At 36.6% G+C, this 25,618-nt stretch overlaps 1 protein-coding gene and 1 pseudogene across 3 annotated transcripts in view; one reads left to right on the top strand and one right to left on the bottom strand.

The window, feature by feature from the left end:
• The window catches only part of SPAG16 (sperm associated antigen 16), a 1,147,205-nt gene that overhangs the window by 109,282 nt on the left and 1,012,305 nt on the right, over positions 1-25,618 (bottom strand). The window lies entirely within an intron of this gene.
• On the top strand, positions 21,484-22,302 carry LOC115832347 (annotated as a pseudogene).

The following is a 25,618-nucleotide window of genomic DNA, read 5'->3' as shown; positions in this document are numbered from 1 at the left end:
AACAAAATTTCATATAAATATTAACTTTGAACATAGATGGCATACATTCTCCACTTAAAAGATAGACTGGCTAATTGAATCACAAAAGAACAAAAGACCCAACTATCTGCCGTCTTGAAGACACTTACATAATTGATAATGACACAGTCTTAAAGTAAAGTGGTAGAAAAAGCTATATCATACAAATGAAAAACGAAAGTGAACAGGAGAAGCTTTTCTTATGTTACATAAAAGAGACTAAACCAACAATAGTAATAAAAGACAAAGAAGCACACTATATAATGAATAAAGGGTTCAATACAACAAGAAAATTTAACTATCACAAATACATATGCACCAGAGCATTATATTCATAAAATGAAGTAGTTGGCCAGGCACGGGGGCTCACGCCTGTAATCCCAGCACTTTGGGTGGCTGAGGCAGGCGGATCACCTGAGGTCAGGAGTTCAAGACCAGCCTGGCCAATGTGGTAAAACTCCATCTCTAATAAAAATACAAAAAAATTAGCTGGGTGTGGTGGTGCACACCTATAATTCCAGCTACTTGGGAGGCTGAGGCAGGAGAATCGCTTGAACCCAGGTTGTAGTGACCTGAGATCATGCCACTGCACTCCAGCCTGGGTGACAGAGTGAGACTCCATCTCCGAAACAAACAACAAAACTGAAGTATTCATAAAACAAATAGTATTACACTAGCCCTACAAAAAGAGACTGGCAGCAATAGAATAATAGTGGGGGACTTTGACACCCCATTGACAGCACTATCACCAGTCGTTACATGACAGCATTATCAATGAGGCAGAAATCAACAAAGAAAATTTGAACTTAAACTGAACTCTAGACCAGGTGGACCTGATAGACATTTAAGGATTATTATACCCAAAACTTCAGAATATACATTTTTCTCATCTGTGCATAGAACGTTCTCTAAAAATAATTATATATGCCTATAAAGTAAGTCTCAATAAGTTCAAAAAATCAAAATAACATCAAGTATCTTCTGGGACCATAGTGGAATAAAATTGGAAATCAATACCAAGAGGAACTATCAAAACTGTATAAGTACATGGAAACTAAACAACTTGCTCCTGAATGACTTTTGGGCAAACAACAAAATTGAGGCAGAAATAAAAAAAAATTCAATGCAAATGAAAAGAGACACACAACATACCAAAACCTATAGGAGAGAGGAAGCTCAGTGCTAAGAAAAAAATTTTAGTATTGAATGTCTACATCCAAAAGATAGAAGGATCTCAAGTTGAAGACCTAATGTTGCACCTCAAGTAACTAAAAAACAAGAACAAATAAAACCCAAAACTAGCAGAAGAAAAGAAATAATAATGATCAGAGGAGAAATAAATGAGACTGAAATAAAAAACATAATACAAAGGATCAGTGAAGTGAAAATTTGGTTCTTTGAAAGAATAAACAAAACTGATAGACTTCTAGCTAGATTAACCAAGAAATAAAGAAGATTCTAATAAATATAATCAGAAATTATAAAGGTGACATACAACTGATACCACAGAAATGTAAAAGATCATAAGAGACTACTATGAACATCTCTATGCAAATGAACTAGAAAACCTAGAGGAAATCGATAAATTCCAGGAAATTATTTTCTGTTTTCCAATCTGGATGCCTTTACTTTCTTTCTCTTGCCTGGTTGATCTGGTTAGGACTTCCAGTACTATGTTAAACAGGAGTGGTGAGAGTGGATATTCCCCATCTTGTTCTATTTCAACTTTTCCCCATTCAATATGATGTTGGCTGTGGGTTTGTCATATATGGCTCTTATTATTTTGAGGTAGCTTTTTTTTTTGATGCCTAGATTTTGAGGGTTTTTATCATGAAGGGATGTTGGATTTTATCAAATGCTTTTTCTACATCTATTGATATTGTCATATGATTTTTGCTTTTTATTTATGTGGTAAATCACATTTATTGGTTTGTGTATGTTCAATTATTTTTGGATCCCTGCAGTAAAACCCGTGTGATCATGATGTATTTTCTTTTTGACGTGCTTTAGGATTTAGTTTGCTAACATTTTATTGAGAATTTTTGCATCTGTGTTCATCAGGGACACACTGGCCTGTAGCTTTTGTTGTTGTTGTGTCCTTGCCTGATTTTGGTATTAGAGTAATAATGGTTTTTTTTTAAATGAGTTAGGAAGGAATCCTTAGTCCTCTACTTTTAGGAATAGTTTTAGTAAGACTTGTGTCAGCTCTTTGCACATTTGGTAAAACTTAGCAGTGAATCCATCTGTTCCTGGGCCTTTCTTTTTCTTGGAAGATTATGAATTAATGGTTTAATTGCATTATATGTTATTTGTCTGTTCAGGATTTTTATCTTTCTGGTTCAATTCTTAAATGTCTTAGTTATGTTATCAATAATAATTATGATAATCATGTTAAATTGTGTGTCACAAAAATAACAAAATTTCCTTATCAATTATGCCTTTATCCATGACTATTCTAAGACTTTTGTCATCTATAAACAATTGTTGGCTTTTACTTTGATTCTTCTACAGTCCAAATTTACTTCTTTAAAAAATTTGTAAAAAAGACTCAAATATAGGTTTCTAATAATTTTAAAAATCATAACATTGGACTAATAAAATACTTCTAGCACTCTCATCAAAAAGCTGATGTGTTCATGAGGATTGCTAAGCCAACATCCAGCAAAATACTAAACCAATGGAGGACTAAAATAATTTTTAAATTTTACTTAAAAGATTACTGATTCTTTTTGTTTTGTTTTCCAGAGGAGAGAAAATCTTTTTCTTTTGAAGTATTTATAGCTTTTAACAATGGAATAAAAATTGTTACAAATAATTGTTTATTTGTAAACAAAATTTGAAACATATTTCTTTCTCTCTACCTAATTTTTCCAGAATTTAAAAACTATTTGTGAGAATTCCTAATTTGTGACAATTTAATTATTTACATAAGTTCAATAAAAATCTGTTCTCTTTTATAATAGGAAACAATTAGAGTTACCGGTTATTTTGCCAAGGCTTTGATTAAAATAACGTATTTTCAGAAATGATCAGACTACCTTAAAAAATTAAAGTTGACTTATAGAGTTGATAAAAGTCCCTTAAAAATGGCCTTGTACCTTGTCTATGCAATTTCTTTACAAAGTTACTGAACTGTAATAAATAAGAAATGTCACTTTCTAATAGGCCCAGAAACACCAAGTTATTTTGATACTTCAAAAAGAGAAAAATTTACCCAATTCATACAGGTATCTACAGGCATAGATAAATCATTGACTTGAGTAATCTGAAGAGACTTTTAAAAAGTTTAACCAGAGATTCCTTATTAAAAAGTTTCAGCAAAGCCAACTTAAAAGAGCCTATATGGCTGATCACCATTTTTGCTGTATTTTATGCAAATAATCAGGCCATGTATAAAAAGATTAAAACTTACTTTGCCAATAAATTTTTTACTATTATTTTTTGTTTAATAAAAGTGAGAGACTGGAAAACAATTATGCTACACAGAAGTATAGGCTGGGCACCGTGACACATGCCTGTAATCCCAGCACTTTCGAGGCCGAGGCGGGCGGATCATGACATCAAGAGATCAAGACCATCCTGGCCAACATGAAGAAACCCCATCTCTATTAAAAATACAAAAATTAGCTGGGCATGGTGGCACACACCTACAGTCCCAGCTATTCAGGAGGCTGAGACAGGAGAATCACTTGAACCTGGAGGTGGAGGCTGAAGTGAGCCGAGATCATGCCACTGCACTCCAGCTTGGGTGACACAGCAAGACTCCGCCTCAAAAAAAAAAAGTATACTACACTTGTTTTTAGATTCTAGCCTTGTCCATTATATTTAGATTTTTACTATTTGTCCACAATTTATTTAGACTAGATTGTACATTCATTCCTGACTATAACATTTCTTACCACAGACCCTCTGTCTGACTGGTTTTCTGAGCTTTTCTCACAGATACTCCAAGATTTTTACTTCACTTTACAAGGAGTCTTAAAGTTTGGATTCACAATTCTGTTTAATTTACCTCATAGTTCACTGTTCAATTAAATGTTACAGTAAAATAATAGACAAAAGTACCAAATTTGTTCATACTATATCCCTGACTAGGCACTCACAAATATTTAGAGTCACTACCTGAGAATTTCGTTCCTCTAATCCTGACTCACACCATGGCTATGCCCCTTGCCAAGAAAAAAATCTAGAGCAGTCTTTGCCAAATTTGGACCATATTAATTCTCACACCTCAAGATTGAAAAAGAGATCAAGCCTAGGGAAAACTAAAACTGCTCCCAAGAACACTTTATAAAATTAAGGGGAAAAATAAAATACAAATAGACTTACAATATAATCAGCAGTAATCATTAAGACAGTTTACCCTTCAGCCCATTTTCTTGTATTAAGTTGCTGCTTACTTCCCCAGGATAAGGCAGCCCTTGTCACAAGACTCTGTTCCTTTTCCGTACTATAGATAAAATCTGAGACATTACAAGATAATGAGTTTTCTGTTTGATTTTCTCCTTTAGGTTCCACTTACCAATAAAACTACCATTGCCAGCTAGTCTAAAGGGCACAGCAAGGAGCTGAATCATAAAAAAATACAGTTTCTACATTCTGATAATTTCATCATCCTCCTTATCTCTGTTCACTGATGACATGATATTATACCTAGGAACCCTAAGACTCTTCCAAAAGACTCCTAACTTTGATAAATGACTTGAGCAGAGTTTCAGGATACAAAAATCAATGTACAAAATATCAGAGGCATCTCTATACACCAGTAACATTCAAGCTGAGAACTAAAACAGGAACTCAATCTCATTTAAAATTGCCATGCATATATATATATATGTGTGTGTGTGTGTATATATGTATATGTGTGTGTGTGTGTGTATATATATATATATATATATATATGTGCCTACATTTAACCAAGAAGGTAAAATATCTCCAAAATACTGATTAAAGAAATTGCAGATGACACAAACAGATAGAAAAACATTCCATGCTTTTGGAACTGAAAATATTATTAAAATGATCATACTCCAATGCAATCTACAGTATCAATGAAATTTCTATCAAATTACTAATGTCATTTTTCACAGAATTTGAAAAAACAATCTTAAAATTCATACCAAAAAAAAAAAGAGCCAAATAGCCCAAGCAGTCATAAGCAAAAAGAACAAAGCTGGAGGCGTCACAATACCTGACTGCAAATTATACTGTAAGTCTATAGTAACTAAAACTGCATGGTTCTGGTATAGAAATAGATACACAGATCTATTAAACAGAATAGAGAACCCAGAAATAAAGCCACATATGTATGACCAACTTATATTTTCCAATGTCAGCAAAAATAAACAATGGGGAAAGAAAGAAACAATGATAATAAGCAATATCATTCAATAAATGGCACTGGAAAACGGGCTAGTCATATGCAGAATAATGAAACTAGACCTATACCTCTCACCACATGCAAGAATTAACTCGAGATAGATTAAAGACTTAAATGTAAGATCTGAAAATATAAAAATAAATATAAAAATTCGAAAAGAAAACTTAAGAAAGACTGCTCTGGACATTTGGCCTAAGCAAAGAATTTATGACTAAGACCTCAAAAACAAGTGCAACAAAAACATACAAATGAGACTTAAACCAAAAAGCTTCTGCATAACAACAACAAAAAATTAACAGAGTAAACTGACAACCTACAGAATTGAGGCAAATAATTGCAAATTATGACTCCGATAAAAGATTAATCTCCAGAATCTACAAAGGACTCAAAAAACTTAACAACAACAACCCCATTAAAAAGAAGATGTGTTAGTCTGTTTGCATTGATATAAAGGAAATACTGAGACTGGGTAATTTATTAAGAAAAGAATTTTATTTGGCTTGTGGTTCTGCAGGGTATACATGAACCATAGTGCTGGCATCTGCTTCTGGTGAGGGCCTCAGTGAGCTAACAATCATGGCAGAAGGTGAAAGGGAGCCAGCATGCCACATGGTGAGAGAGTGAACAAGAGAGAGAATGGGGAGGTGCCACATTCTTTTAAACAATCTCGTGTAAACTCAGAGAAAGAACTCAGTCATTACTGTGAGGTGAGCACCAAGCCATTCATGAGGGATCTGTCTCCATGACTCAACCGCTTCCGACTATGCCCCATTTCCAGCATTGGGGAAGGCATTTCAACATGAAATTTAGAGGGGACATACATCCAAACTATTATCAGTGGGCAAAGGATATGAACAGACACTTCTCAAAAGAAGTCATACAAGTGGCCAATAAACATGTAATAAAATGTAAACATCACTAATCATCAGCGAAATGCAAATAAAACCACAATAAGGTAACACATCACACCAGTCAGAGTGGCTATTATTAAAAAGTCAACCACAGATGTTGGTGTGGATGTGGAGAAAAGAGAATGTTTGTACACTATGGGAGTGTAAATTAGTAAAACCTCTATGGAAAACAGGAAGATTTGTCAAATAACTAAAAATAGAACTACTCTTCGACCCAGCAATCTCACTACTGGGTATCTACCCAAAGGAAAAGAAGTTATTATATCCAAAGGACACCCATACTCACATGTTTATTGCACCACTATCCATAATAGCGAAGTCATGAAATCAACCTAAGTGTACATCAATGGATGATGGGATTAAACATATATACACTATGGAATTCTATGCAACCATAAAAAAGAATGAAATTATGTTTTCTGCAGCTACATGAGTAAAGTTGGGGGCCATTATTCTAAGTGAAATAACTCAGAAACATAAAAATCATAAATCACTTATTCTAACTTTTAAAGGGGAGATAACAAATGAGTACACATGGACATAAAGATGTAAACAATAGAAACTGAGGATTCTGAAAAGGGGGAGTATGGGAGGAACATGAGGGTTGAAAAATTACCTGTTGGGTACAATGTTCACTCTTTGGGTGACTGGTATACTAGAAACCCAATCCTCACCATTATGCATTATATCCACTTAACAAACATGCACATATATCCCCTGAATCTAAAATTTAAAAAGATAAAAATTAAAAATACATTAACTGAAGGTGGCTAAGAAAATGGTTTGTGAGTATGTAATATATAACAGAACAGCTGGTCCGATCTCATATCCCTTGTTTTCCCTTTTTTTTTTTTGAGACAGAGTCTTGTTCTGTGGCCCAGGCTGGAGTTCGGTGGCTTGATCTCAGCTCACTGCAACCTCCGCCTCCTGGGTTCAAGCAATTCTCCTGCCTCAGCCTCCCAAGTAGCTGGGATTACAGGCATGCGCCACCACGCCTGGTTAATTTTTGCATTTTCAGTAGAGATGGGGTTTCGCCATGTTAGCCAGGCTAGTCTCAAACTCCTCCGCTAAAGCAATCCACCCACCTCAGCCTCCCAAAGCGCTAGGAATACAGGCGTGAGCCACTGTCCCTGGCCTTCATATCCCTTCTATTCCAATTAAGGAGAGCTTAGGGAGGGAGGATATTCAAAATCCCTTGAGTACCAATTGTTGGTATAAGTTGTTTATTGTGAGTAAGATTCAAAAAATATTCTTAATAAATGCTAGCTAGCAATTTAGCTAGCTAGCTAAATTGTTTCATTAGAGTGTGGAGTAAGGTTAGGGTTTTGTTAAAATCATTTCTCATGGTATGAGTGTTAGCAGAGAGTCCGCTGTATAACAAAGCAGGCATTGATAAAGAAGTTATCTCATGGATTCATTAGTTGAATAATGCCCCACCCACTTTTGCTCCTTGGTTGCCAGCCTTCAAACTTGTCAGAAGATGGTGATGAGAGCAGAGATTCTGGTATCAAAAATGGAGTGAAGTGGTAGACCTGAGCACTAACCTCTTGATGATAGAGCTAGGTACTATTTATTTTACTCCTTAACCTCTCCAAATGATCAATGGGCCTAAATTCCCCAGACCCTAGGCAGATGGTACTGTGACCATGGCTAGAGCAAGTGCTCATACAGGGATATAGGCATTATCATTCCTTTCCAATAAATCAAGAATTTTGCATTCTGTGAAATAAAAATCAAGTGTATATTAGAACAGTCATTAATGTTGGCTACATACTAAAGAGTCAAATCTAGCTAGATTTGTAGTGGCATCAGAAAACATATTGGGAGAGACATTAAGATCATCAGCATTATTATGTTTTGATAAACTCTCTTCTTTGGGGGAAGACACCTATAAACATAAAGCAGGTTATTTAAAGCCAGCTAAAGATTGAATATACACAGTCAAATATCAGACAATCTTTGGAGTCCTTATGACTAAATTCATGACTTGCTGCTAATAAAGTTCGATTATTAACTACAGTTAAGGTTGATAGATGGCAAGCATGCAGTGGCAAATCATGAATCACTGCTCATCACAGATCTAGGCTCTTTAATAAGTACAGTTGGCATTTCAATTAATAATATTTTGGCTGTCATAAGGGAAGAGGGTTGAATAGATGCAGCTATTATATGTCTCTCCATAAAGTGACACCAAAATGGCAAGTAGATATTCATAGTTCAAATGAGTCATCTACAAAAGAACACCAATATTCAACAGAGAAATTATTGGAAGCAACAAAGTCAAAGAATGAAAGGGAAATGAGGCAGCCCTCTCAGTTGGGATTGACTGGGAGCTGGAAGAAGCAACCAGACACAGGAAAAGGGAAAATGTGTGATCCCCAGGGCTCCACATTCCTGTCATGGACTTACACAGTCTTAGCCAAGAGCAAGCCCCTCGGCACCCATGAGCCTAGAAATTAACATAGGGAGCTGCCTACAGATTGCGCAGAGGCACCGCTTAAGAGAGGGAGTTCATGCTGGATTTCACAGGCTTCTCAGCCTTGAGCAGCTGCAATATGGCACCATTCTGAGAGCTCAGTTCCAAAAGGACTGCATCCTGCCCTGGAGCTGATGGTGCTGCTGCTACAGTCAGGCCAGGGAGAGATAAGGGAAGCCAGACATTTCATACACCCAAATAACAAATCCACTGCTGCTGCTGTGGGCTGTTGTGGGACTAAGATATGAGGCAACTGTATGTCCCATAGCTGCCTGTCTATGCTGCTGTCATTGAGAGTGGCCCCAACTTCCCTGGTTGTAGGCCCATAGCTAGTACCATTCAGAAAGCTTAGTCTTCAAAGGCCTGCATTCTGCCCTGGGGCCATTGCTACCACAGCTGCCACAGGAGGGAGATGGAAGGCCAGGAACTTTCACATGTCCCAAGGACAAACACCACTGCTGCTACTGCAGGACCAATGCATAAGCAAACCATGAGCTCCACAGCTGCCTTCCTAGGCTGCTCCCACTGAGAGTGGCCCCACCCTCCCCAGAAGCAGACTCATAACACAGCCACTGCTGTCCCAACCTGAGCATTCTGCTAGTGACCTGGGGAGTATTCTGCCTCTGCCTATCATACGTAGTGCCTGAACATACTACCAGGGGTCCTGATGACAAATCTGCTCACCAGCTTTCATCTGAACAGTACCCAAGCACACATTCTAAAGGCCTAGGGATTACCAGACCAGCTCACCATCACTGGCACTTGAACACTACTGCCAGGGTCTGAGGTCAGGACTATCCAACCTACCAATACCACCACTGCAGACACTAACCCATATGAACCAGCTGCAGGTCAAGGGACTTGCCCATCCAGCCTGTTGGAGCAACTGACAACACCAACACCAACATGAATTGGTGTTCCATTGGGTTGTGCTACCACTGCTTATGCCATTATGCACACCACACCACTGCCCAGAGGCCCAAGAACCCACGCACAAGCCTGGCCTACTGCAGCCACTACTGGCATCTGAGAAAGCCACCTGGGAGCCCAAGAATTGGCCTGGCTGAATGTGCTAACACCAGAGCCAGCATACTTTGCTCTATGGCTCAAGGTAAGGCATGCTTAGCCCACCACTACCACCACTGGGACTCAAAGACTGGACTCTGCAGCATCCTCGTCCTGAGTAAGACTTTACCACATTCTTCACTAATAACTGTGTTCTAAGCCCTAAGCCACTGAGGAATTCAAAGATACCACTGACACTTTACAGCTGATAAAATCACAGATACTACAATATTGCATGCACTCAAAATTGAAGCCAAAGTTCTCTACCCAACCAACAACATATATAAATCTTCAGGAAAATGTCTTTCCCTACAAAAGTAAATTTAAAAAGTTGGAAGAAGCAACTACTACACCAGATGCACAGATATCAATGTAAGGATGCAGGAAGCATCAAAAAGCAAGGAAATATGACACCTCCCAAAAATATAATTTTCTAACAACATATCCCAATCAAAATAAATTCATGAATTCCCAGAAAAACAATTCAAAATACTGAGTTTAAAGAAGCTCAGAAAGATAAATAAAAATTATTAAAGTAATACAGAGAAATCAGAAAAACAAGTCAGGATATGAATGAGAAATTTTCCAAATAGTTATTTAAAAAAAAATCATAAATGCTGAAAATGAAAAATTTATTAAATGAAATACAAAATACACCTGAAAGCTTCAATAATAAACAAGATTAAGCAGAAGAAAGAATCTCAAAACTTGAAGATGGGTGTTTTGAAATTGAATTATCAATGTCCCTGAGAGTGAAGAGAAAACGAGAGTTTAATTAAGATCCTATTTAGCAAAACAATATATCAAAACTTTCCAAGTCTAGCAACAGATTTACACATCCAGATACAGAAGGCCCAGTGATCCCCAAACAGCTACAATACCAAAAATTATCCACAGCATATCATAGTCCAACTATCTAAAGTCAATATTAAAGAGAAAACTATATAAAACAGCAAGAAAAACATATTGTCACCTATAAAGGAACTCCCAACAGACTAACACTGGGGTTCAGCAGAAAACTTTTAGGCCAGGAGAGAATGGGATAACATATTCAAAGTGCTTTAAAAAAAACAAACTTCCTACTCAAGGATATCATACACAGCAAAATTATTCTTCACAAATAAAGGGGAAATGAAGTCTTTCCCAGACAAGCAAACACTGATGGCCCTTCATTGGCCCTACAAGAAATGCTTAAGGGACTCCTAAATTTGGAAGCGAAAAGACAACATTTACTATCATGAAATCACATGAAAGTATAAAACTTACTGATAAACCAAACACACAAATGAAGATGAGATACAACCCAAATTGTACCACTACAGAAAACTACCTAACCACAATAGCAAATGAAAGAAGAAAAAGAAAGGAACAAAAAATATACAACACAACCAGAAAACAATTAACAATACGATAGGAAGTAAACCTTACATATCAATAATAACCTTGAATGTAAATGGATTAAATTCTCCACTTAAAAGATATAAACTGGTTGAATGGATAAAGAAACATGATCTAAATATATACTGCTGACAAGAAACACCCTTTACCTACAAAGACATATATAGACTCAAAGTGAAGTGCTGGAAAAAGATATTCCAAACAAAAGGAAACCAAAAGCGAGCAGGAGTAGCTATGCTTATGTCACATAAAATCAATTTTAAGTCAAAAACAGTAGAGAAAAAACAAAGAAGGCCATTATATAATGACAAAGAGATTGTTTAAGCAATAGGAAATAACAATTCTAAATATATATACACCAAACACTAAATCACCCAAATTCATAAATCAAGTATTACCAGATCTAGAGAGGTATACTTCAATACAGTAATAGTGGAAAATGTTAATACAGTAGATTTAAATTGCACTTTTAATAGAAACAGTAGATTTAAACTTTACTTTTGACCAAATAGACCTAACAGACATTTACAGGACGTTTTATCCAAAATTACAGAATATACATTCTTCTCATCAGCAAATGGAACATTCTTCAGGATAAACCATAGTTTGGGACACAAAATAAGTCTTAACAAATTTTTTTATAAAATAGAAATCACACTAAGCATATTCTCAGACTACAATAGAATAAAACTAGAAATCAGTAAGAGGAACTTTGGAAACTATACAGATACATGAAGATTAAAAACATGCTTCTGGATGACCGACCATTGGGCCAATGAAGAAATTAAGATGGAAATCAAAAAATTTCTTGAAATAAATAAAAATAGAAATACAAAAATACCCAAACTTGTGGGAGACAGCAAAAGCAGTGCTAAAAGGGAAATTTATAACAATAAATATTTACATTTAAAAAGTAGAAAGATTTATAATAAACAACCTAATGATGCACCTCAAGGAATTAGGAAAGCAAGAGTAAGTCAAATCCAAAATTATCAGAAGGAAAGAATAGTAAATGTCAGATCAGACCTCAATGACATAGAGATTTAAAAAAAACACAATCAACAAAACAAAACAAAATTACAGGCCAATATTGCTGTGAAGAAGAGAAAAAACCCAAATAAACAAAATCAGAAAAGGAAACATTGCAATTGATACCACCAAAATACAAAAGATCATCAGAGATCATTATGCACAACTATATGCTAAAATACTGAAAACCCTAGAAGAAATGGATGAATTCCTCACAACATACGCCTACCAAGATTGAATCAGGAAAAAGTAAAAAAAAAACCTGAACATACCAATTGTGAGTAGTGAGATTGAATCAGTAATGAAAAGTCTCCCAGCAAAGAAAATCCCAGGACCAGATGAATTCACAGCCAAATTCTACCAAACATATAAAGAACTAATACCAATTCTCCTGAAAGTATTCAAAAAAATTGAAGAGGTGAGAACTCTCCCTAAATCATGAGGCTAGCATTACCCAGATACCAAACCAGACAAAGACACAACAACACACCAAAACTACAGTTCAGTATCCCAGGCTTATGGATTGGGAAACTCAGTTTTGTTAAATTTTCATACTGCTTAAAGCATCTATAGATCCTATGCATTTCCTATCAAAGTAAGAATGTCACTTTCCACAGAATTAAAAAAAAAAGTTACAGAATTCATATCAAACCAAAAAAGAGCCAGAAAAGCCAAAACAATCCTCAGCCAAAGGAACAAAGCTGAAGACTTCACACTACCCAACTTCAAAATATATTACACAGCTATAATAACCCAAACAGCATGGTATTGTTATAAGAGCAGACACATAGACCAATGGATCAGTGAGTCCAGAAGTAAATCCATATATCTGTTGCCAACTTATTTTTGATAAAGGCATTAAGAACATATGCTGGGAAAGGACATCCTCTTCAATAAACAGTTTGGGAAAATTAGATGTACATATGTAAAATAATGAATCTGGACTGCTCTCTCTCTCCATATAGAAAAATCAACTCAAGATCCATGAAAGACTTAAACATTAGACCTGGAACTGTAAAAATACTAGAAAAGAACATAGAAAATACACTTCAAGACATCAATCTTACAAACATTTCATGGCTAAGACCCCCAAAACACAGAGAACTGTAACAACAATAGATAAATGTGACTATTAAACTAAAAAGCTACATAGCAAGGAAACAATCCATTGAGTGAAGAGACAACCTGTTGAATGGGAGAAAATATTTGCCAGCTATTCATGCAACAAGAGACTAATACCTGAAATATACAAGAAACTCAAACAACTTATCATTTAAAAAAAAAATCCTATTAAAAAGTGGGCCAGGCACGGTGGCTCACGCCTGTAATTTCAGCACTTTGGGAGGCCAAAGCAGGCAGATCACGAGGTCAGGAGATCGAGACCATCCTGGCTAACACGGTGAAACCCCGTCTCTACTAAAAATACAAAATATTAGCCGGGTGTGATGGCAGGCGCCTGTAGTCTCAGCTACTCAAGAGGCTGAGGCAGGAGAATGGCAAGAACCAGGGAGGCTGAGCTTGCAGTGAGCTGAGATCACGCCACTGCACTCCAGCCTGGGTGACAGAGCGAGACAATGTCTCAAATAAATAAACAAACAAACAAATAAATAAATAAATAAATAAATAAAGTGGGCAAAGGACAATAGACATTTCTCAAAAAGAAATGATCAAGTGGTAAATGACAAAATACTCAGTATTGCTTACCAGCAGGGAAATGAAAATTAAAACCACAATGAGATATTACTTTACCCCAATTAAAATGGCTCTTACTAAAAAGACAAAAAAATTTAATAGATGCTGATGAAGATGTGAGGAGAAGGGAACTCATACACTGTTGGTGGGAATGAAAATTAGTATAACCACTATAGAAGACAGAATGGAGATTTCTCAAAAAATCAAAAATAATACTACCATAAGATTCAGCAATCCCACTACTGGGTATTTATCCAAAGAAAAAGAAATATGTGTATCAAAGGGATACCTACCGGCACTTGCATGTCTTTGCGACACTATTCAAAATAGCAAAGATATGGAATCAGCCTAATTGTCCATTAATATATATGTGGATTTTTTAAAAATACAGTATATTTACACAAAGGAATACTATTTGGCCATAAAAATAATAAAATTAGGGCATTTGCAGTAACATGGATGGAACTGGAAGTTGTTACATTAAGTGAGATAAGCCAGACACAGCACAGCAGATACTATATGTTTTCATTCATACGTGGGAGCTAACAAAGTTGATCTCATGGAGACAGAGAATAGAATTATAGATGCCGGAGGCTGGGAAGGGTGGGATTGGGGGGGTAAACCGAGGTTGATTAGTGGGCACAGGTATACAGTTAAATAGAAGAAATAAGCCCCAATATTCAAAAGCACAGTAGGGTGATTATAGTTAGCAACAAATGTGTTGTATATTTCCAAGTAGCTAGGAGAGAGGACTTGATATGTTACTAACACATAGAAATGATAAATACTCAAGGTGATGGATACCCAAAATCACCTGACTTGGTCATTACCTATTCTACATATGTAACAGATACTAAAATACAGATATGTGAAGCATTTGTTTCAATAAAATACTTTGTGCTAAGGTTAATGAAAACTGGACTTTTAAATTTCCTCACACACTGATTTTTCAAGTACATGAGTCAAATCCATTTCCAAGATGTAATTTTCTATTGATATTGATACTTTCATAGAAATCAACTAATGTGAATGCATTCAATTGTAATGATTAGATAGAAAAATCAGTATTTTAAGATATTGAAACTCAAAAAAATACTGCCTCAAATAGATGAGCAGATGAAAAGTGTTGCAATTTCTCAAAGCCCACACCCAGTTATGGTCTGATCAAGCTGCATTGGCAAGAAAATTCCACTCTTAGAGGATTGATTCCTTTTAAAGAGATTTAATCTCTGGATTCATTTAACTACAGAGCACCACTCTTTAAAAATGTGAATATATCAAATACAATAATAAATCTGCGAACTGTTGGCTTATATTTTATTTCATGATGCCATTTCTATAATGGGATACAGAAGGAAATCACTGATAAGTTCTTATAACAGAAAAGAAAAAAGAAATGAAATTTGAAGAGTAATTTCTACTCTCAAATACTTTCAGTGCTTGTACAGATAGAGTTCAGCAATCATTCAATGTCAACATTTCAGTGGATATAATCAATAGGAAATGGTTCAGAAAGTAACAGGCCACGCATGATTATTGCATTGCTAAATATGCAAGGAGGAAAGGTAAGTTAGGTTTGTGTTTCTGATGGTGTAATTATAAGATGTACGGAATCTTATACCAAAATAAATATGTAAATAAAATACCTTTCCTGAAGAACTTTATTAATCTCTAAAGATATCTTTTCAGTCTTAATTCATAGCTAATTCAGTAAATTTAAAATAATTAGAAAACAGTCTTTCATGGCAGTTACAATTCAAATTAAGAGACAAGGAAGATGAGATTCATGGAAGTGATCCATCATTAGCCTACTATGGGTAGCATTAATAATTTCATAGGTCAATCATTTTTAGTGATTCTAATGCAGCCAGAGAATATCAGAACAAGTTATCACTGTTATTTTTTATTTTATTTATTCATTTGTTTGTGTATTTTTGAGACAGAGTCTCACTCTGTCGCCCAGGCTGGAGTGCAGTGGTGCGATCTTGGCTTACTCGAACCCCTGCCTCCTGGGTTCAAGTGATTCTTGTGCTTCAGCCACCCAAGTAGATGGGATTATAGTTGTGCACCACCACACCCAGCTAATGTTTGTATTTTTAGTAGAGACAGGGTTTTGGTAGGTTGGCCAGGCTGGTCTCCAACTCCTGGCTTCAAGTCATACGCCCACCTTGGCCTCACAAAGTGCTGGGATTATAGGTGTGAGCCACCATGCCCAGCCTCTGTTATTTTTTTATACACTATTTAGTCATTTATAGTATTATTGGGGTTTTACATGGATTTTGGAGAAATAAATTACATATGCATTCATAAAAACTTTTTGGGATCCCTGAAGATTCTTTGTGTGTGTGTGGTGAGAACACTTAATAAGAGCTTAGCAAATTTCAAGTTCACAACACAGTATTGTTAACTATAGTCACATTGTTGTACATTAGCTCTCCAGAGACTATTAATCTTGCATAACGGAAACTTTGTATCCCCAGACCAACATCTCCCCCTTAATCCCTTCACCACAGCCCAGCGACCACCATTCTACTCCCTGCTTCTTGAGTTCAAATATTTTAGGTTCCATATAGAAATAAATAATGTAGTATTTATCTTTCTGTGTCTGGCTTACTTCACTTTGCATAATGTCAAGTGATGTACAAAAGTTAACTGAATGGAATAAGACCTACACATATTTCAAAAATCATAAAACTACTAGAAGAAAACATAGCGAAAAAGCTTATTAACTTTGGTCTAGACAATGACATTTTGGCTATGACACTGAAAGCATAGGCATCAGAAGCAAAACTAGGAAAGTGGGGTTGCATCAAACTAAAAGCATCTGCTTTTTAGCAGTTTTTATTATTAGTATTTATTTATTTATTATTATTATTATTATTATTTGAGATGGAGTCTTGCATTATCGCCAGGGCTGGAGTGTAGTGGTATGATCTTGGCTCACTGCAACCTCCGCCTCCCAAGTTCAAGCGATTCTCCTGCCTCAGCCTCCTGAGTAGCTGGAATTACAAGCACCCACCACCACACCCAGCTAATTTTTTGTATTTTTAGTAGAGATGGGGTTTCATTAACGTTGGTCAGGCTGGTCTCGAACTCCTCGTGATTTGCCCACATCGGCCTCCCAAAGTGCTAGGATTATAGGTGTGAGCCACCACGTCCGGCTAGCAGTTTTAGTAGTTAAGGAGTTTAGTAGTTTAGTGGGTTTTGGTAGTTTTTCATCTGAACAGCAAATGAAATAATGAACAGAATGAAATAGAAACTTATGGATTGGTAAAAAATGTTTGCAAGTCATACATCTGATAAGGGCTTAATATTCAAAATATGTAAGAAACTGTTACAACTCAATGGTTGAAAAAAAAACAAAACCTCAAATAATCTGATTAAACAATGAGCAACAGACCTGAGTAGATACTTTTCCAAGGAAGGCATACAAATGGCCAACAGGTATATGAAAAGGTGCTGTCATCACTAATCATCAGGGACATGCTATTGAAAACTACAATGAGATATCATCTCCCACTTGTTAAGTTGTCTATTATCAAAAAGATAAGAGATACATATCGGCAAGAATATGAGGAAAGAGAACCTTTGTACACAGTTGGTGGGAGAGTAAATTGGTACAGCCATTATGGAAAACAGTACGGAGGTTCCTCAAAAAATTAAAAATAGATCTATAATAGAGCCAACAATCTCACTTTTGGGGATATATCCAAAGAAAGAAAATCAGTATATTAAAGAGACATTTGTACATCTGTTGATTGCAGTACTACTCATCATAGCCAAGACATGAAATCAGCCTAAGTGTCCATCAGTGGATGAATGGATAAAGAAAATGTGGTTACACACAAATACACATGCACACACACACACACAGTAGAATATTATTCAACCTTAAAAATGAGTTTATTGGATAAAAGATAATTTGGTAATGAAGTTTGACTAGATTGGAAAAACTAAAAGACTTTCTTACCCAATGAAGGCATCAATCATTTTCAATTTACATAATATTTAGCTGGACTCTTAACTTTCTGCATCTATAGATCTCAACAGAGTACTATGCAAAGACCTCCAAATGAATATACACTTTTTCTTTTCAGTGGACAAAAGGAGCAGAGTGCTCCTGAGTCTTTTTTTTTTTTTTTTTTTTTTTTTTTTCTGAGACGGAGTCTCGCTCTGTCGCCCAGGCTGGAGTGCAGTGGTTTGATCTTGGCTCACTGCAAGCTCCGCCTCCCGAGTTCACGCCATTCTCCTGCCTCAGCCTCTCCGAGTAGCTGGGACTACAGGCGCCCACCACCATGCCCGGCTAATTTTTTTTTTGTATTTTTAGTAGAGACGGGGTTTCACCGTGGTCTCGATCTCCTGACCTCGTGATCCGCCCGCCTTGGCCTCCCAAAGTGCTGGGATTACAAGCGTGAGCCACTGCGCCCGGCCCTGAGAGTCTTCTACCTGTGGTTCTTCAATAGGTGCTGTGGAGCTAGAGAAACATGAGACAGATGCACCACCAGCAGGGTGTATATTATAATATTTAATGCTCAACCGAGTAGTTAGAACCAATAACCAAAAGGAGAAATACTATATAACTTAGTGCTAGATGCTATGTATAGACCTCAGTGTTCTTGAAAGTTAAGGAAGAAACAAATCAAACTAAAGGAGATTAAATGGATGAGATAAGCTGGGTTTTGGAGAACTGATGCAATTTATCAAGACAAAAAGGAAAAAAGAAGAGCAATATGACATGACATAAAATAATCAGCCCTTGTTAGTGACCTAGAAGATAATCTTTGTGTTTTTTCTCATAATGCAGTCTCTTTCAGAGGATATTCACTGCAGGGTATTTCCTTACACCCCAAAAGAGGGGTGCTATGTAAGGATATGACCTAGTCATGAAATCTCTACCTAAGAATGTACAGTGCTTATTTCTAGATGTTCTGTGAAAGTCTAACTGAAAAGCTCTCAAATCAATAGGATAAGTTTTGATTATTAATTAGCATTTTCATGACATCTTAATGAATGCTTCCATTGTGTTTTATTTAATAAATTACTGATTTTATTGCCCCCTTTATTCATTGGTAAAGAAGTTTATAATATTAATTTCTTGTGTTTTTCTAAAGATTAAATTCAAAGTGCTATTGTACAAATGAGCAGAACTGGAACTATCACAGATGAGAAAGGAATTGGCTGAATATCTTTATCCTTGATGCCACAATGTTATATGTGTACTTAAAGCAATTTGCTCATTAAACAGAAACTATTAGAGCAGCAAAAATTCTGCCAATATCAGCAGAAAGCATTAGTTTGGAGTACAATCTTTCTTCTAAATTTTGGCTAAAGTGGCAGGCTTTTTATTTTTTATTTTTTGTAAAGCTAATTCTACACTTTAAAACAGTGGTTTAGAGTATTATCTCCAGAGTGTTTCTTGCTCCATAACTTAATGGATCTTTCTGTTTCCACATCTGTAAATTAGGGGTAAAAATAGCATCAAACTTATAGACCTTGTGGCAATTAAAGGAGTTAAGATATGTAATGTATTTAGAAATACCTAAAGTATTTAAAGGAGTGCGAATACGTGAAGTGTTATATAGTGCTAATATGGGGCTGGCACATATTTAACACCCTATAAGTATTTGCTATTATTTTTGTGGTGGTTGTTGCTGCTGTCATGACTAAACTATAAATCAACAAGAAGAGACCAAAGTCTTTACACTTTTAAGAAGACTGGTTCACACATGTTATTATGATAATAATTCAACAAAATAACTGATGCAGGCAAGATAAACAAATTACCCAGGCAGTAAACCTGTGTACAATCAATTTACTGACAGAAGACTGGTGGGCCCTGCAATTATTAATAACAATAATTATCACTGTTATATACTTTTATGTGTTTGCTAGGCTGCATCTTTTCTTACATATATAATTTTTTAGAGTCTTGGTTGCTGTCATCTATATATCTCACGCTGAGTCAGTATCGGAGTTAGGTGGAGGCTCCTGTCAATTTTTCATCTGAACCTGCTGTGATCCTTTTTGTCTTTTCTCAGCAAATCTGTCAGTCGAAGGTAAAGGCTTCTTCCACCTATTTAGAAAATCCATTATGCTATCATACATAATATGTCAAGCTGAAGAAACCTACATAGTGTCTCATAGTTTTGGACTGGATATTATGAGACTTGAAATCTGGTTCCAGCACTTGTTGCCAATTACTCCTCCTATCCTAAGTTAGCCATTTAAATTGAGCTCACATCTGGCTTTTATGTATTGAGGAGATAAATTACAAGGTTTCTGTGGTCTTTTCTGCTCTAAAATTTTCATTCTAAGATTGTAGAAAAAATTAATTAAAAATTAAAAAACGGTATTTCTTTAAATTCTTAGTCAAAAATCAAGAAGAATATATCTGCAAAATTGTGTCCTGTTAGAATAGGTAGTAAGAATCACTAGGAAATAATGAAATTCCCAGATAAAGCTTCCTCTGTATTTAGAAGAAATAATCAGTCTATCAACTGACTAAACACAAATGTTTTATACAATAAATTAACACTAATCTTAGGAAATACTGAATTGACAGATTTGAACCAGGAACAAAATCCACTAGTGTTTATCAGTGTTATTAAATATTTCTCCTCATTAGATTTATTGTGACCATAGTAGAGTACTATTTTCTTTTTTATCTGATAACACTTTTTCCAGCAATTTTATTATAATTGATTCAATCTACATCATTTATAATTTATATTTAATTTATGATATTTTGTATTTCTACATGTTTTAAAACATGCTTTATTCATATTTTAACAGCGTTAAAGTATAATTGATCTGCAATAAAATGTACACATATAAAGTGTACAATTCAATGTTTTAACACATGTGTACACTTCTGGAGCCTTTATCACAATCAAGATAGTAAACATATCCATCACCTCTGAAAGTTCCTTTGTTCTCCTTTGTAATGAGAGATTAGAACCCACTGCAATCCTCTCTACAGGAAGCCACTGATGTGCTTTCAGTTATATAGATTACTTTGCATTTTTTTGAGTTCTATATAAATGGGATCACACCATATGTACTGTTTTTTGACTAGCTTTTAAAACTCAGTATCATTATTTCTAGATTCATCCACACTGTGTTTATCAGTAGTTTATTACATTTTATTGTATGGACATACTACAATTTGGATGATGGTCATTTGAGTTATTTCTAGTTTTTGACTATTGAATATAAAGGTTCTATGAATATTTGAATACAAGTCTTTGTATGGACATACGTTTTTGTTTCTCTTAGGAGTATAATGGCTGAGTCATATGGTAGGTAGGTATATATTAAACTTTCTAAAAAACTGTCAAATTATTTTCCAAACAGGTAGGAGTCATGCTATTTTACATCCCCACCAGGAGTGTATGAGAGTTCCCATTCCTGTCATCAACTTCATCAGAAATCAGTTGCTCCCTCTTTTCCCCACCTAGCACCGCTGGGCCTAGAAGTCTCTGCCAAGCCGCAGATGCGGGCATTTGCTCTGCAGGATGTGGTTTGTTAAAGTTGTTAAGAAGAAGGCCTACTTTAAGAGACACCAAGTGAAATTTAGAAGACAACGAGACGGTAAAACTGATTACTATGCTCAGAAACGCTTGGTGATACAGGATAAAAATAAATAGAAAACACCCAAATACAGGATGATAGTGTAACAGATATCATTTGTCATATTGCTTATGCCTGTATAGAAGGGGATATGATAGTCTGCATAGCATATGCACACGAACTGCCAAAATATGGCGTGAAGGTTGGCTTGACAAATTATGCTGCAGCGTATTGTACTGGCCTGCTGCTGGACCACAGGCTTCTCAATAGGTTTGATATGGACAAGATCTATGAAGGCCAAGTGGAGGTGACTGGAGATGAAGGCCTTGCCAGAACTACTACTGGCAGTAAAGTCTTTGGCTCCCTGAGGGAGCTATGAATGGAGGTTTGTCTATCCCTCACAGTACCCAACGATTCCCTGGTTATGATTCTGAAAGCAAGGAATTTAATGCAGAAGTACACCAGAAGCACATTATCGGCCAGAATGTCGCAGATTACATGTGCTACTAAGTAGAGGAAGATGAAGATGCTTACAAGAAACAATCCTCTCAATATATAAAGAACAGCATAACTCCAGACATGGAGGAGATGTATAAGAAAGCTCATGCTGCTATATGAGAGAATCCAGTCTATGAGAAGACTCCCAGGAAATAAGTTAAAAGAGATAGAACCATCCCAAAATGTCCCTTGCGCAGAAGAAAGATCAGGTAGCTCAAAAGAAGGCAAGCTTCCTCACAGCTCAGGAGCAGGTTACTGAGAGCTAAACCAAACAGTTTTCGATGAAGATTTTTCAGAAAGATGATAAACTTAAAAAAAACCAACAACAGTTGCCCATATGTGGATCTATTTCTGTAATCTCTACTCTGTTTCTTTGACCAAGTTATTTCTTTATGCCAATCCAATAGTCTTGATCATAATAAACCTTGAGAGCAGATAGTGTTACTACTCCAAATCTGTTCTTTTTCAAAGTTGTTTTAGTGATTCTGTTTTTTTATTTCCATATGTGTTTTAAAATAAGCTTGAAAATTTCTTCATTTAAGACCTGCTAGGATTTGAACTGGCATTGTATTTAATCTATAGATAAGTTTGGGGAGAATTGACATCTTAATCATTTTGAGTCTTCTGTTGATGAACAAGTATAACTCTCTATTTATGTCTTCTTTATTTTTTTCTGCATGTTTTTTAGTTTGCATGGTGAATTACATTGTCTGATTTCAAATATTAAACCAAGATTGCATTACCGACATCATCTCTATTCGATCATGATTTCTGTCCTGGTATTTATACTTTCCTTTCTGCTATGTTGAGTTAATTTTCATGTCTTCTGGTGTCTTAAAGTGACCGTTGGTGTCATCAATTTGAGACATCTTTTCTTTAGTAACGTCAGCATATAGTGCTGTAAATTCCTAAGAACTGCTTTAGCGTCATGCCTTAGTTTTTGCTATGTTTGTATTTTCATTGTCATTCAGTTCAAAAGACTTTTTTATTTCTTCTTTGATCCATGGGTTTTTTTGATTTTCAAATATTTGGGAACTGACTGAATTTTAAGTCTATCCTGTTTTAGTTAGAGAAATACATTGTGTGAGTTGAATCTTTTAAAATTCACTAAGACTTATTTTATGGCTTAGTATATATCTTGATCAATATTTCATGTATACTTGAAATGAATATGTGTTGTGCTGTTGATGGATGGTACTACAAATGTCAATCAGTTTCCTCACATGCATGTCCTGATCAGTACTCTGATGAATATTTGAGGAGTACCTTATGCAAATATTTGGGGTTCTTTGTGTATCTCTCTCCTCTCCAGAGCTCTATTCTGTGAATTCCAAAAGCCTTGCTATCCCTGTGCTCTCATTTTCATTTCCTTACCTTACAGAGTTCACCAATTTCCATGTGGGCTCTGCTTTCTTGAGTTGTGGCTTAGAAATTCTCTGAAAGCAGGAAGGTGATGCAAATGTAGGGCTCTGTTTTTCATCCCTCTGGGTTCCTTATACTTTATTGCCTAGTGTTTTGCAATTTAAAAAAAATGCTTGTTTCTCAGGAGGTTGAGGAGGGCGGATCACGAGGTCAGGAGATCAAGACCATCCTTGCGAACATGGTGAAACCCAGTCTTTCCTAAAAATACAAAAATTAGCTGGGCATTGTGGTGCATGCCTGTAGTCCCACCTACTTGGGAGGCTGAGGCAGGAGAATCGTTTTAACCCAGGAGGCGGAGGTTGCAGTGAGCTGAGATCACGCCACTGCACTCCAACCTGAAGACAGAGCGAGACTCAAAAAAAATTAAAAAAAAAAAAGCTTGTTTCATTTATTCTGTTTGCATTTGTTGTTGTTTGTTATTGTTTCAGGCACGAGGGTACATCCAATTACTGTTCCTCTAACTTAGAAGCAGAAGTCAAGCACATGTTCAAAATTAAAAATCTGCAGTGGTATTTAAAAGATGACACAGGAAAAGTGGCGTTTGAATCACTTGCTTGCGGTAATGTCTGTAATCACAGTTCCACATTTAGGTTAAAAGGTAGTTTTTCACTATTCTGTGAATCTCGTTTTCTGAAGTTTCAAATGTAGGTATAAAAACAATTCTTTTAGGTTGAAACACAAACATTAAGAAAATAAATTATTCCATTTGAAAAGTGGGATTTGTGTGCATTTGCCATAGCATAATCCAAAATCAAATGTGAGCTTTAAAGGGAGTAATTGAAAGTTGAAGGCTCTCAACTTTGCCCCTCATATTTCCTCATTTTATTTACCAGAAAATAAGTTTTTTTCTCAAAGATAGTGCTTCTTAAGAAAATATCAAGATTCATAAGGCATTTAGATAGTCTCTTTATAGAAGGACTATATCAGTCCCACAGTAGCTCAAATATACCATTGTATGATACAGTTCCTCCACCTAGACAAAATAAGGTCAATAATCTTTCATACCTTGAGAGAGGATGGGGTCCGGTTCCAAGATGGCTGAATAGGAACAGCTATGGTCTGCAGCTCCCAGCGTGATCAATGCAGAAGATGGGTGATTTCTGCGTTTCCAAATGAGGTACCTGGTTCATCTCATTGGGACTGATTGGACAGTGGGTACAACCCATGAAGGGCAAGCCAAAGCGGGGGGGGGCGTCACCTCACCCAGGAAGTGCCAGGGGTTGGGAGATTTCCCTCTCCTAGCCAAGGTAAGCCATGACAGACTGTAACTGGAAAAACAGGGCACTCCCACCTAAATACTGCACTTTTCCCACTGTCTTAGCAAACAGCACACCAGGGGATTATATCCTGCGCCTGGCTTGGCGTGTCCCATGCCCACAGAACCTTGCTCACTGCTAGCGCAGCAGTCTGAGATTGACCTGTGACCTGCAAGGCAGCAGCCTGGCAGGGGGAGGGGCATCCGCCATTGCTGAGGCTTGAGTAGGTAAACAAAGCAGCCAGGGAAGCTAGAACTGGGTGGACCCCACCACAGCCCAGCAAGGTCTGCTGCCTCTGTTGACTCTACCTCTGGGGGCAGGGCATAGCTGAACAAAAGGCAACAGAAACTTCTGCACACTTAAACGTCCCTGTCCGACAGCTCTGAAGAGAGCAGTGGTTCTTCCAGCATGGCGTTTGAGCTCTGAGAACGGACAAACTGCTTCCACAAGGGGGTCCCTGACCCCTGTGTAGCCTAACTGGGAGACATCTCCCAGTAGGGGCTGATTGACACCTCATACAGGTGGGTGCCTCTCTGGGACGAAGCTTCCAGAAGAAGGATCAGGCAGCAATATTTGCTGTTCTGCAATATTGCTCTTCTGCAGCCTCCGCTGGTGATACCCAGGCAAACAGGGTCTGGAGTGGACCACCAGCAAACTCCAACAGACCTGCAGCTGAGGGACCTGACTGTTAGAAGGAAAACTAACAAACAGAAAGGAATAGCATCAACATCAAGAAAAAGGACATCCACACCAAAACCCCATCTGTAGGTCACTAACATCAAAGACCAAATGTAGATAAAACCACAAAGATGGGGAGAAACCAGAGGCGAAAAGATGAAAATTCTAAAAACGGGAGCATCTCTTCTCCTCCAAAGTATCGCAGCTCCTCGCCAGCAACAGAACA

The sequence above is a fragment of the Nomascus leucogenys genome, chromosome 22a (assembly GCF_006542625.1).
Source record: "Nomascus leucogenys isolate Asia chromosome 22a, Asia_NLE_v1, whole genome shotgun sequence".
In the NCBI taxonomy this organism is placed as follows: Eukaryota; Metazoa; Chordata; class Mammalia; order Primates; family Hylobatidae; genus Nomascus; species Nomascus leucogenys.
Note: the sequence above shows the minus strand (reverse complement) of the source record. Positions and strands in the feature narration are given on the sequence as shown.